At 37.6% G+C, this 13096-nt stretch overlaps 1 long non-coding RNA gene across 1 annotated transcript; it reads left to right on the plus strand.

The window, feature by feature from the left end:
- Positions 1-5737: 5737 nt before the first annotated feature.
- LOC113322929 lies at positions 5738-6123 on the plus strand. The gene is made up of 3 exons (XR_003347363.1): positions 5738-5773; positions 5867-5943; positions 6073-6123. It is a non-coding gene; the product is annotated as an uncharacterized LOC113322929 (long non-coding RNA).
- Positions 6124-13096: the final 6973 nt, after the last annotated feature.

Below are 13096 nucleotides of genomic sequence, written 5' to 3' on the forward strand. Positions count from 1 at the left end.
AAATCTTGAAAGTAGCCTGGCAGGAAGCTAAGCTAATTTTTAGGAACAATCGGGAAAATAATTTATGTATTGCCTTGCCTAAAGCCAAATCTGAAGCTAAATATAGCTATCGTGGTTGTTTTTTTATTATAATGGTGCTAGTTTGCGTGCAACATGACTTCCTCGGCTGGATATAACATTTGTAACAGCAGGAGGACTTCTGCATCCTTCAGCATTTTCGCATCCTCTTTCATGTAGACCATCCGGAGGAGGCCATGTGATATAATCAGCATTGGCGGATATATCATTTATTAGAGCAGGAGGACTGCTGCATCTTGCACTTTTTTCACATCCTCTTCGATACGAAGCTGCTGGGGTGGGCTGACTTGGACGATATGGTTGATGTAAAGGAGGATACTGGATAGAATCAGCGAACACTGACTCCAAAAAGAACGAGGACACTAGTGCCATGGCCACAAATGGAAGCAAATTCCTACTTAAGGATGCCGTTGTTCTTGTTTCTTCTGGCATGGAAGTAGAGAAAAATTAACACTGTATATACATATATAGACTGATGAATGCACGTAATGCAAAGATAAATGAAATAAAATAAAACATAAAATAAAAATTAAAGACATACGATTTGATCTCTTAAATACAAGATTATATACCTCCATTACGCATAAATGTACATATCTGTCAAATCTTTCAGTCGGGTAAATATTGGGAATATTTTGGTCTTCAATCTTACGGAAAGTAATTATTTCAAAATAATTTTGGAGAACTCTTTAGATGTGCTTCTACAATTTTGTGTTGGAACAAAGCATGCGCGCTTTGAACTTTGAAATAAACAGTGGAATACTTTAGCGTACTAATCTTACAAGAGGAAACCAGTTTGCTTGGGAGCTTAGTGGCTTACCAAAATTTTGTTACACCCCAAAGCATTCATGAATTTAAACCCAAAACGTTGTGTTGGTTTTTTGGCCCTACAAATTTTCGCGCATCACATCAAAATTGTGGCGGCCCGTTGGATAAGGTAGTTATAATCTCGAAAGTGGCCTGGCACAAAGTTCATTCATGATAATAATTACTGTTACCTTCCACGAGCACTGATCACTCGTAAGCTAAAGCCAATTCTAAAGCTAAATATAGCTATAGTTGTTGTTGCTTTTTATTATAATGGTAAAAAAGATCGTTTACAATGAACCTTTTTGTGCAAGCAACGCTTACTCTTTGAATCAAAATACAAAACAACGTTTACCTAATAATAATCATTTTTGATTAAGTATTTTTAAAGTACTTAATCAAGACTATTTGGCCGTGTGGATATAACCTTAATTTCCTGGTGCTAGTTTGCGAGCAACACCAGCATTTGTGAGAGCGGGAGGACTACTTCTGCACTGATGACTTTTTTCACACTCTGTTAAATGGATACCTGGGGCGGGAGGAGGTACATGACGTCCGCGGATAGGGACTAAAGCAGGATACTTGATATAAGAATTTGTAACAGCAGGAGGACTTGTTCTGCATCCTGCAGCTTTCTCGCATCCTCTGTGATATGGATTAGCTGGGGCGGGAGGAGGTACATGACGTCCGCGGATAGGGACTAAAGCAGGATACTTGATATAAGAATTTGTAACAGCAGGAGGACTTGTTCTGCATCCTGCAGCTTTCTCGCATCCTCTGTGATATGGACCAGCTTGGCCGGGCGGACCTGGTCTATATGGTTGGTTTAAAGGAGGATACTCGACATATTTTTTAGCAAACGTTAATTCCAAAAACAACGAGCACAGTAATGCCATGGCCACAAATGGAAGCAGATTCCTACTCATAGATGTCATTGTTAACAAAACTTAAAAGATTCGGTAAGTATGAAAAATATTGAAGGGTTTTGCTTCTTGTGGGATGGAGGTAGAGAATGATGAAAGTGTACTTATAGATGAATGTGCATACAAATCACGGAAAAAATAAATGAAATGAAAATATAAAATTAAGATATACGATTTGGTTTCTTAAATACAAGATTGTATACTTTGGATATATAACGAGTCCTGAATCATGTTCGATGAATCGGGATTTTTTTAAAACGACGTAGATTCACATTTCAAATCAAATATTGTGAGTTATAAATGATTATGAGATATGGAGATGTTCACATTGATCACATGCATTATTTTCTGGCATGTCTGAGCTGAGTCTTGTGATTGTGTGGGAGTGAGAAAATGAGTAACATATAATAGGTTTTGAAATATGTGAACCCACAAATCACGATGAGTTCCATGTATACACAAACAATATCGCATTTGTGGATAAAAACGTTAAGGTGAATAAATTAGATATGAAATGATGCAAATATGATGACTCATCGATTCAGAGTTTTCGGACTCGTCATTGTCTAGTCCATAGAGTGTGATTCCGTGCCATTTCATATCTACGAAGCATATATCACTGAGTATATCAATAAAAGCAAAGAAAATAAGTAAAGTGCTGAAATATAAATGAGACAATGATTTACGTGGTCCAGCACTAAGGCCTACGTCCACAGGGGTTGGTGTTTCACTATGTATCTGGGAATTACAAAGATAGTCGAATGACTCTGTCTAAAATACGAAGCTAAAAGGGGAAATGAAGCTCATACTTACTCTTCCTATTTCTCTCTCCTATGTTTACTAAGAATTCCTTGACTCCCTCTCTGTTAGTGGAGAGGGGTATTTATAGGGTTGACACATGGGGACCACTGTCAGAGATAGTTGCAACCTTATCTTCTCGTTCTTTGTACCGATGCCGCTGGTATTCTCGTTATGAACCGATGCCCCCAGCGGCTATGCCAGATGAAGATGGGTCACTTCTTTCTCATCCACAGATCTATTGACACGTTCCCTATGCCTATGGTATTTAATGCTGGTGGTTGGGATGGTCCGCACGCGTCAGACAGATGTCTGATGCCCCTGTCACATCTTCTTCGGTGGAGTTAATCTCCACCGTTGGTCTTGGGTCTTCCTTGAGATGGGATAAAGCAGATCTTTGGGTGATCTTCAGTACTTCGCGGTGGCTTGTTCCTTCAGTGCTCCCTGATCCTGAGTTGTTGGATCATCGTGAAGATGAACATATATAGGCGATAGAGGTTTTCTCGGTATTGGGACGTGGCATCGTATCTTGATGACCTACTGTTGCATGTCTTCCACGTGTACTCCCTTCAATACGTGGCGGAAGATGAATCATGTGTATACAATTTGCCCCTTTTCTCTAAGCTTGAAGCTGGTCAAAGTTTGGAGAAAAAACCGTCTCCACATTCATCTCTCCTTATTAACTTCTCCTTATCCTTGGCGCACGTTTCCCACTATTGGCATTAACTTCCCCTTGATTCATGGGCGGTTATTATTGCTAAAATATGAGAGAAGTTGCTAACATAATAAATTTTATCCTTCTTCACTCCTTGTCGGCTTATTCTTCCTGACTCTTCATTTTTTTCTAGTTCTTCTTTGTTCTTTAGTTCTTAACTGTTGTTGCTGCTGCTCCTGATTCTCCTTACAATTTCGACCAACTCTGAAAATATTCTCTGAGTTAAGACATCGTTACTGTTCTCCAATAGTTTCGACCTTGTTCACCTTTGATCGTCTAAAACGCTCAACCTCCAGGTATGGTGTTCATCATCTTGTTCTAGATTTTAGTTGATATTCATTTTATTTTTTTTGCTGTTGTATCTAAGTTTTTGCGATAAAGAACAAAATATACAAAAGTATATATACTTTCCCCTGTTATTTTTCACAAAAACTTAAGACTTCTATGCTGGTCATCGAAGCTTATTTTTGGTTTTTATGACTGAATTAGGGTTTCTCGTCTCCCTAAGTCTGTTTGTCTTTGTACCCCTGTCGATGTTTCTGATGAACTGCGAAATTTGTCAAAACCTAATCTTTTGATCTGTTAACTTCTTTGTTTTAACCTTTACCTTATTTCTGTGCCCCTTTGCAGATATGGATGATCGTCATCGGGTTCCTTATCAGACTCCACCATCGAGCCCCTACAGATCTCCACATAGAAGTCCTGATATTTCTCCGCCAAAAGGTGGTCCGCCAAGGTCTTCGTAGCCAGATCCACGAGCCCAGAAAGTTCCATCATCTTCAGGTCCAAGGGTATTCTATTACGAAGAAAGGAGATCCACCGAAAGGGTCTCGGTATGCGGTTAACCGTCTAGTGGCTAAACCCTCTTCTCAGCGTGCTGATCCGAAGGGTGTGCAGCAACCTTCTCCCCGGCGCACTGAACCATTAAATGTTCGTCCTCTTCAGTCCCTACCTCCTCAGGCGTCGATGCAGTCGAGACCTAAAGCTTCGCAATCCATTCCTTTGGTGAAGGAGTCTTCTTCAAAATCTACAATGCCCCCAGCGGACCCTCCGAGGAATGAAACGGTTATAAGGAAATGCTCTGATTTAAGTCCTCCAAAAGTGAAGAATCCATTATTGAATGAGCCCGATGAATCTGATGTTTTTCCGATGATACGAAACATTTCGGTGGGGAAGAAGAAAGTCACTTTCAATCATGTGGATCTCGAAGCGTTCAAGAAGAAGCATGGCCTTGAAGCTTTTGATGTTAAGTTCTTTGTGCCAGATGATGATCTTACCTATGATATGATCGTGAATTATAAGTATGATGAATTTCATTTGCTGACTACTATGGGAGCCTTCGAGGAGGTTTGATGCTACCCTTGTATAGGTCGGGTGATTCTTTCTATTATGACGTTCTGGCCGATCGCGAAGGTTCCACTCACAATACTCATTGTCGTTCAGTGGTGCAGCTAAGTGGGAACTATCTTCGGACCTTGAGGGAGTGTTATCTTCGTAGTCATGGTGAAACGACGATGACCTGCTATACTCGATCCCGCCGAGAGAGACTTGTATACTCCTGCAAACTTTAATGCCTCTTTTGGGATTATGTCAACGGTAGGAACCGCAAGCCTTGGAGTGTAGTCTTCATTCAATTCCTGCTTCTCGTGGTGAAGTTCGTCTCTTAAGTGAGGTGAGTGATTCAAAGCTTCACTACGTTCCTGGTACCGAAGGGACTTCTCAGCAAAACTCTTTCCTAGTCGTGAAAAGCTCAAGCGTGATCATGACTATGAGTGGCATGCCACCGTTATTTAAGTTGTCGGTCCTTGGGCTTTACAGTGGGCACCTTGTCCGCGGGGCGGCTTCTTACCGCTGGTAAATCAACCTCGTGATAGTGCTCCGGCTCGCTATGGTGACTTCTGCCCCTGGCGGTTGAACTTCGATGGCATGAGCTTCTATTATGACTTTGATGTTTCTGATGAAGACGAAATCTCCGATGTTAACCTGCCTCCGAAGGGTAAAGCCGCTGCCAAGGTATGGTCCCTTATGTTGCCCCTTTTCTTCTTAGTTTAAGGTAAATAGTCGTCGTTTTGATGCGTTGAGTGTTATATCCTTAGGCAAAGAAGAAAAGAAGATTGGCGCGGTTCAGTCTTCTACTGCCCCTGCGGAGGAGGAGACTTTCAGGATGAGTTTAACAGCCCCGTGAATGATGAAGATGTTGAGGACTAAGAGGGGGTTACCGATGATGAGGAACGAATAGATACTTCCCCTCCTAATCATGAGAAGGATGCAAGCAACGATGGTGGTACCCATGAAGAGAAAGTTATGTATGGCATTCCGATGAACGATCCCCCTATTGGATCGGCGCAAGACCAGGGGAATGGGGATGCTGAGCCTCAGCCAACAAACCCCCGCAGAATTTTCTTTTGGTAAGATTCAGGATCGTGCTACCAACCTGGGTTTTCATGCCAAGGTCTTTGTTTGGAAAATTTAATTTTCTTATTTTATTCACATTTTACTAAGTCTTATTTAACCATTATGATGAATTCCTCTCTTGTATTTTCAGACCCTTGGAGATCTAGTGATGTTTTTTCAAAGTACATGTAGTACGTTGCCTCCTTCTCAGGATGAGCTTCTGTTGAGGTGTTTTACTGTTTTATTTTTCATACAATTTCTGAGATCCTACATAAATGGACTGATAAACAGCCCTTTCTAATCCTCGTGTCTCTTGGTTCATTTTAATAATAATGGGATTCTGTTGAATTGCTGTAGATATGAATATCAAGTAGATAACTCCTTGTTGGGTGAAGAGACTTTCGCCTACGATTCCGATTCATTCCAGAGTCTGATGAAGAACTTTCTTGAGTTTGTTGGAGGACAATGTGATGCCAGTTATGCTTCAAAGAATGAAAATTGGAAATGTAGGATATGTTCTTGTGATTCTGTCTGTGCTTCAAATACCAAAACCCACAACATCAGACACCAGTAGTACAACACAAATCGTTACTCTATAAACAACATCGTTGGTTCTTATTCATCCGGTTTCTACAGCCAGATTTATATAGAATGTGAAATGTACACCTGGCAATTTCCTTTTCGGTCCACAAACAAGTTTATGAACTTACTTCCTTAGAACACATGTAAACATTGTTCCCTAGGATGAAATCCTCACCTCATACCCATACATAATCACAATAGCATTCAAATGATTATGAAGATGTCTTATCTACAAAATTTAATGGTTAAGCAATCAACCTCGTATTGTATTCCTTAATACTATGTCTATCTAGATTTCAAATATGTTTCGTAGTTATGTTTTCAATATGCACGACTTGAAAGATACGTTAGGGAATGAAACAATTCAATTCAAATATCACTAACCTCAAGTGGAAGGATGATTGTTGTCGTTGTAGATCCTTGATTCTTCACATCTTCAAGACTTCGCAATACTTGTAATGTCTCATATCCTAATACTTTCAAGCTAACCTATACGAAGTTGACTCTAGTACATAATCAAGCGACTCTTAACATGAGTTTTAATTCACTAAAATATGACAACCAAACTTGACATACCAACGCTTGGTGGGTTTAACCGAGCAATGCTCTAACAATCTCCCCCTTTGTGAAGTTTAGTGACAAAACTCTTACATCATATGGATAAACAAATTACAAGAATTCATTACAATCTGCTTGATTCCCTATTCAACAACACAGTAAAACTTCTTACATTCAATCCTTGAAAATGATGTTGTTGACATTATAATAACAAAGCTAATACTCCCCCTAAGGAAGATAGGTAGATATTCAATCCGCACGTCTTTGTTATATCAATTTATATGACATGTTACTCCCCCTTAGTCTGTGCTTTCACTCTTTCGTTAGATAAAACATTCAAGTACCAATGTTCTTTTCCCTAGCGATGCCAATCAATATAAAATCAATGCCAACATCACCAGTTTACTCTATATATTTCTCCGCTTTTTTGTCACAAAAATGACAAAGAATCGAAAAAATAAAGGACAACACGAAAAGAATCTTACAAATCTCAGAATAGACTTGCAAACCTGTAGAGTTAGGCACGAGGGTTCCACACATCACGTTCTGATAACCAATATCAAAACCGAAACTACAAGTAGTCTTATTTTGATATGTTACCAAGGAAACAATTGTCCGAAACAATTTTTCCAGTTTAGTTTAGCAAACCAAAAACAACTAAGCACATTAGTCCCTTTGCTAAATCGATTGTTCAAAAACAACCGCTTAATTCGATAAGACCAAAATAAAGATAAACTCCATTTTTCTCATCAAGTTCTAATTATCCATAAACTTAGACCTTTCAATATTAAACAAGACAAGTACTAGTATAGTTAACTAGCATTCCTTGTTTAGGCATTAAATTAGACTTGAATAACTGAAACCTCACTTTGATAAGACAAACTAAGATCAGAGTTAGCTTACTTTCTTATCCGGAATCGAATTGGACTAAACAACTCATCTCGTACACAAATTATTTCGTTAAGCCATGAATAATTCATACAAACCAAAATAAATCAACTTGCATAATTATTCACCTCAACCGGAAGCAATTGAAACAACATTGACATTAAAAGCACCGCAATTGCACCGTAATTTTTTAAGCCTAAACAATTGATACCATACAAAAGGAAGATAACAATAGTTTTTCTTAACCGGAACCAATTGAATCACACACACATCGATTGTACCGAAATTTTTTAAGCCTAAACAATTGATACCACACAATAAAGCAAGATAACAATAGTTTCTCTTAACCGGAATCAATTGAAACACACATCCACACACACATCATGGAATAAATATCAATTGAACCGAAATTTTGTTAAGAAAAAGCAACAAATATATATAATATAAACTCAGGCTTTTCTTAAACAGGAAAAAAATTAACTAACAAGATTGTTACCTCAAATTTCGCATCCACTTCTCCAATATGATAGCATCTTCGTCCAGTGAGAATTGATATCGAAATATCACCACGTTGTCATCCTTATGCATAAACAAAAGAATAACAACACACCTCAACCTTTACCAGAGAAAGGTTGAAAACCGGTTTTAACAATTGCAAGCAAAAGTTGAAAACCGTCGAAACACATATGCTTTTATGCTAAACCAAAACCGATTCAACATATTGTGACTTTTTCACATATTGTTTGTATCAGAACCCCTCATGATCCTTTGATGAAGCCTACCTACTGCGGCTAGAACTTTATCCCACTAAATCAAAAAGTCACCCAAACCATAAGGGTTCACAATATATGAGATCGAATATTAAGGTAGTAAAACCGAAATCAAACATCTCATAAACATACACAGCAATAAGATAAAAGCAATTAAGCACAAGCTATGTAAACCAAAAACTATCACAAGAAAAATTACTAATCGAATAATTTTATTTATAATAGATCAATACAATCAATGAAAGAAATCAAAAATTGATGTCTATTTTTCCTTGCAACCTAGTCCTTCATGTCAGAACTTAATGAAGGTGGATTACTACTTTTCATCTTTTGAATTTCTTCAAGTAGAAAACCTTGTTGCTTGACCAGAATCTCTTGCAGATGAGAAATTTTCGTGAAGGATTTCGCAAGATCATGTAATTCTATCTTTGATTGAACACAAAAATGTGTCAATGCCTCAATACACTGATCTATCTTCAGAGTATTCTCTCTTTCCTTCTTGCTAAGCCAATCTTCCTTTCTGAGTTTACCCTTAATATCAAGAGATAATCCGAACTTAGTTATAGGATGATCTTTCTGATCCTGCATCTTCTCCAGAGAAACCCTTTGATCCAGACCCATAGTTCGGACAAGGAATGATCAAAATGAGAGAAGAATCTTTTTATATTTTTCATACTACCGAAAATATAATATTCCTAAAATACGAATATATCAAATATCTTCAAATACTAGATATTATTTCCATAATCTACACAAAAGTGCCTTGAATTTTCTTCTTATCCTCACTCAAAATTTGGAACACGAGATGAGGAAAGAATTCTAATACCGATCAAGAGGCATTAGTATGAGATTTTATCTCATTATGGAATTTTGAACAACCAGAGTGTTCTTGATCTAGTATAGTATGAAAAGATCTCTTTCTGTTACCTCGAACCAACAAAGTATCTTGGGATAGACTGAAATTGCAAACACAACTTTTAGCAATTATGTTTTTAAGACATTTTTAGCATCTTGTCTTATTTCTCCCTTTACAATTAGATGATTTAATAACATTTGAAGACATGTCCATTTTTAAAATGGGTAAATCACTAATTGAGGAGGAAGGAATAAGATTGAAAACTAATGCAACATCAGCTGTTTCCTCTTCTTCAGAATCATATGAATCGGAGGACTCGTCTAGAGTTACAGCCAATGCCTTGCTTCCAGTGTATTTCTTAAGATTGGGACAGTCTTTAACAATATGACCAAACCATTTACACTTGAAGCACTGCGGCTGATATTCATCATCTTGTTCCTGATCCTTTTTGACAGGAACTCGATCATGCGGTTGAGAAGATCGATAAGTATCCTTAACAAATCTCTTGTTTATTTTCTTCAAGAGATCTCAAAACTGTCTAGTAATTAATGAAAATGATTGTCCAATTTCATCATCAGAATTTTCTGCAATCTGTTCATTTGAATCAGCTGTCTATTCCTTTCCATTTGAGCTTTTGGAACTTTTTCTTTAAAAGCGATTCCTTTGGTTTGAATATACTGTGATTCATAATCAAAGATATTTAACTTACCAACGAGTGTGCTTCGTGTGAGAGTTGAAAGATCGTTTGCTTGTATGATTGCATGTTTCTTGGAATCGTATCTTGATGGCAACGATCTGAGAATCTTGCATACTATATCCTTTTCAGAAATAGTCTTTCCTAACGAGAAAGAAACATTAATTATCTCAGAGAGTTTAATGTGAAAATCCTAAAAAGTGTCGTTGTCATTCATTCGAAGGTTTTCCCACTCGGAAGTGAGGGTTTTAAGTCTAGCTTCTTTCTTTGAAGAATTTCCTTCGAATACGATTTGAAGATTATCCCAAGCTTCTTTCGAAGTCTGACATGTTGACACTTGATGTTGTAAATCACGACTTACAGCAGGAATAATAGCATTCAAACCATCTGAATTCTGCTTTGCAAGTTCCTTTTCTTCGTTCGAAAACTCTGCTAAGCATTTGAGCTCAGTTTCTGAATTTTCTCTCTTTGGAGAAGTATAACCATCGACGACTAATAACCAAGTATTAAAGTCTCGTGATTGAAGAAAAGATCTCATAGCAGATTTCCACCATAGATAGTTTGTTCCAGCAAATTTTGGTGGTACGTTAGTTGAAGTCGATTCATGAGAACTCGAGTTCATTCTACCAAGTCTTATTTAACCATTATGATGAATTCCTCTCTTGTATTTTCAGACCCTTGGAGATCTAGTGATGTTTTTTCAAAGTACATGTAGTACGTTGCCTCCTTCTGAGGATGAGCTCCTGTTGAGGTGTTTTACTGTTTTATTTTTCAGACAATTTCTGAGATCCTACATAAATGGACTGATAAACAGTCCTTTCTAATCCTCGTTTCTCTTGGTTCATTTTAATAATAATGGGATTCTGTTGAAATTGCTGCAGATATGAATATCAAGTAGATAACTCCTTGTTGGGTGAAGAGACTTTCGCCTACGATTCTGATTCATTCCAGAGTCTGATGAAGAACTTTCTTGAGTTTGTTGGAGGACAACGTGATGCCAGTTATGTTTCAAAGAATGAAAATTGGAAATGTAGGATATGTTCTTATGCTTCTGTCTGTCCTTCAATTACCAAAACCCACAACATCAGACACCAGTAGTACAACACAAATCGTTACTCTATAAACAACATCGCTGGTTCTTATTCATCCGGTTTCTACAGCCAGATTTACATAGAATGTGAAATGTACAGTGCACAGAAGAACTGATTACATTAGTCCTCAACAGAACCTAGCGCACACTCAAAACCATAGGGGTGCGAGAATTAATTGTTTTGTAAATGTAACTTGTTAATCTGTTATACCTGGAACTGTACCTTTGGATAACTTACATTGTTGTGTTGTTTTACAATAGTTGTTCAGTTCCTTACCATCACCATTCTTCTGTATATGTAACTTGTTAATTCTTATAGTGTAAGATTTTACCGGAAGTTTGAGTCAAAACAACAAAATTTTTTCGCCTTGGGATTATTGTAAATTGTAAAAATTTATACTGTCATTCAAATAGTACGATTAGAACGTAGGTCTGACAGCTAAGGTAGCATGGGACTGGATTCAAGAATGAACCTGACATGTACATAGTACATATGGTGTGTGGTAGTGAGCTAAATCTTGAAAGTAGCCTGGCAGGAAGCTAAGCTAATTTTTAGGAACAATCGGGAAAATAATTTATGTATTGCCTTGCCTAAAGCCAAATCTGAAGCTAAATATAGCTATCGTGGTTGTTTTTTTATTATAATGGTGCTAGTTTGCGTGCAACACGACTTCCTCGGCTGGATATAACATTTGTAACAGCAGGAGGACTTCTGCATCCTTCAGCATTTTCGCATCCTCTTTCATGTAGACCATCCGGAGGAGGCCATGTGATATAATCAGCATTGGCGGATATATCATTTATTAGAGCAGGAGGACTGCTGCATCTTGCACTTTTTTCACATCCTCTTCGATACGAAGCTGCTGGGGTGGGCTGACTTGGACGATATGGTTGATGTAAAGGAGGATACTGGATAGAATCAGCGAACACTGACTCCAAAAAGAACGAGGACACTAGTGCCATGGCCACAAATGGAAGCAAATTCCTACTTAAGGATGCCGTTGTTCTTGTTTCTTCTGGCATGGAAGTAGAGAAAAATTAACACTGTATATACATATATAGACTGATGAATGCACGTAATGCAAAGATAAATGAAATAAAATAAAACATAAAATAAAAATTAAAGACATACGATTTGATCTCTTAAATACAAGATTATATACCTCCATTACGCATAAATGTACATATCTGTCAAAATCTTTCAGTCGGGTAAATATATTGGGAATATTTTGGTCTTCAATCTTACGGAAAGTAATTATTTCAAAATAATTTTGGAGAACTCTTTAGATGTGCTTCTACAATTTTGTGTTGGAACAAAGCATGCGCGCTTTGAACTTTGAAATAAACAGTGGAATACTTAGCGTACTAATCTTACAAGAGGAAACCAGTTTGCTTGGGAGCTTAGTGGCTTACCAAAATTTTGTTACACCCCAAAGCATTCATGAATTTAAACCCAAAACGTTGTGTTGGTTTTTTGGCCCTACAAATTTTCGCGCATCACATCAAAATTGTGGCGGCCCGTTGGATAAGGTAGTTATAATCTCGAAAGTGGCCTGGCACAAAGTTCATTCATGATAATAATTACTGTTACCTTCCACGAGCACTGATCACTCGTAAGCTAAAGCCAATTCTAAAGCTAAATATAGCTATAGTTGTTGTTGCTTTTTATTATAATGGTAAAAAAGATCGTTTACAATGAACCTTTTTGTGCAAGCAACGCTTACTCTTTGAATCAAAATACAAAACAACGTTTACCTAATAATAATCATTTTTGATTAAGTATTTTTAAAGTACTTAATCAAGACTATTTGGCCGTGTGGATATAACCTTAATTTCCTGGTGCTAGTTTGCGAGCAACACCAGCATTTGTGAGAGCGGGAGGACTACTTCTGCACTGATGACTTTTTTCACATCCTCTGTTAAATGGATTACCTGGGGCGGGA

The sequence above is a fragment of the Papaver somniferum genome, chromosome 11, assembly GCF_003573695.1.
Source record: "Papaver somniferum cultivar HN1 chromosome 11, ASM357369v1, whole genome shotgun sequence".
In the NCBI taxonomy this organism is placed as follows: Eukaryota; Viridiplantae; Streptophyta; class Magnoliopsida; order Ranunculales; family Papaveraceae; genus Papaver; species Papaver somniferum.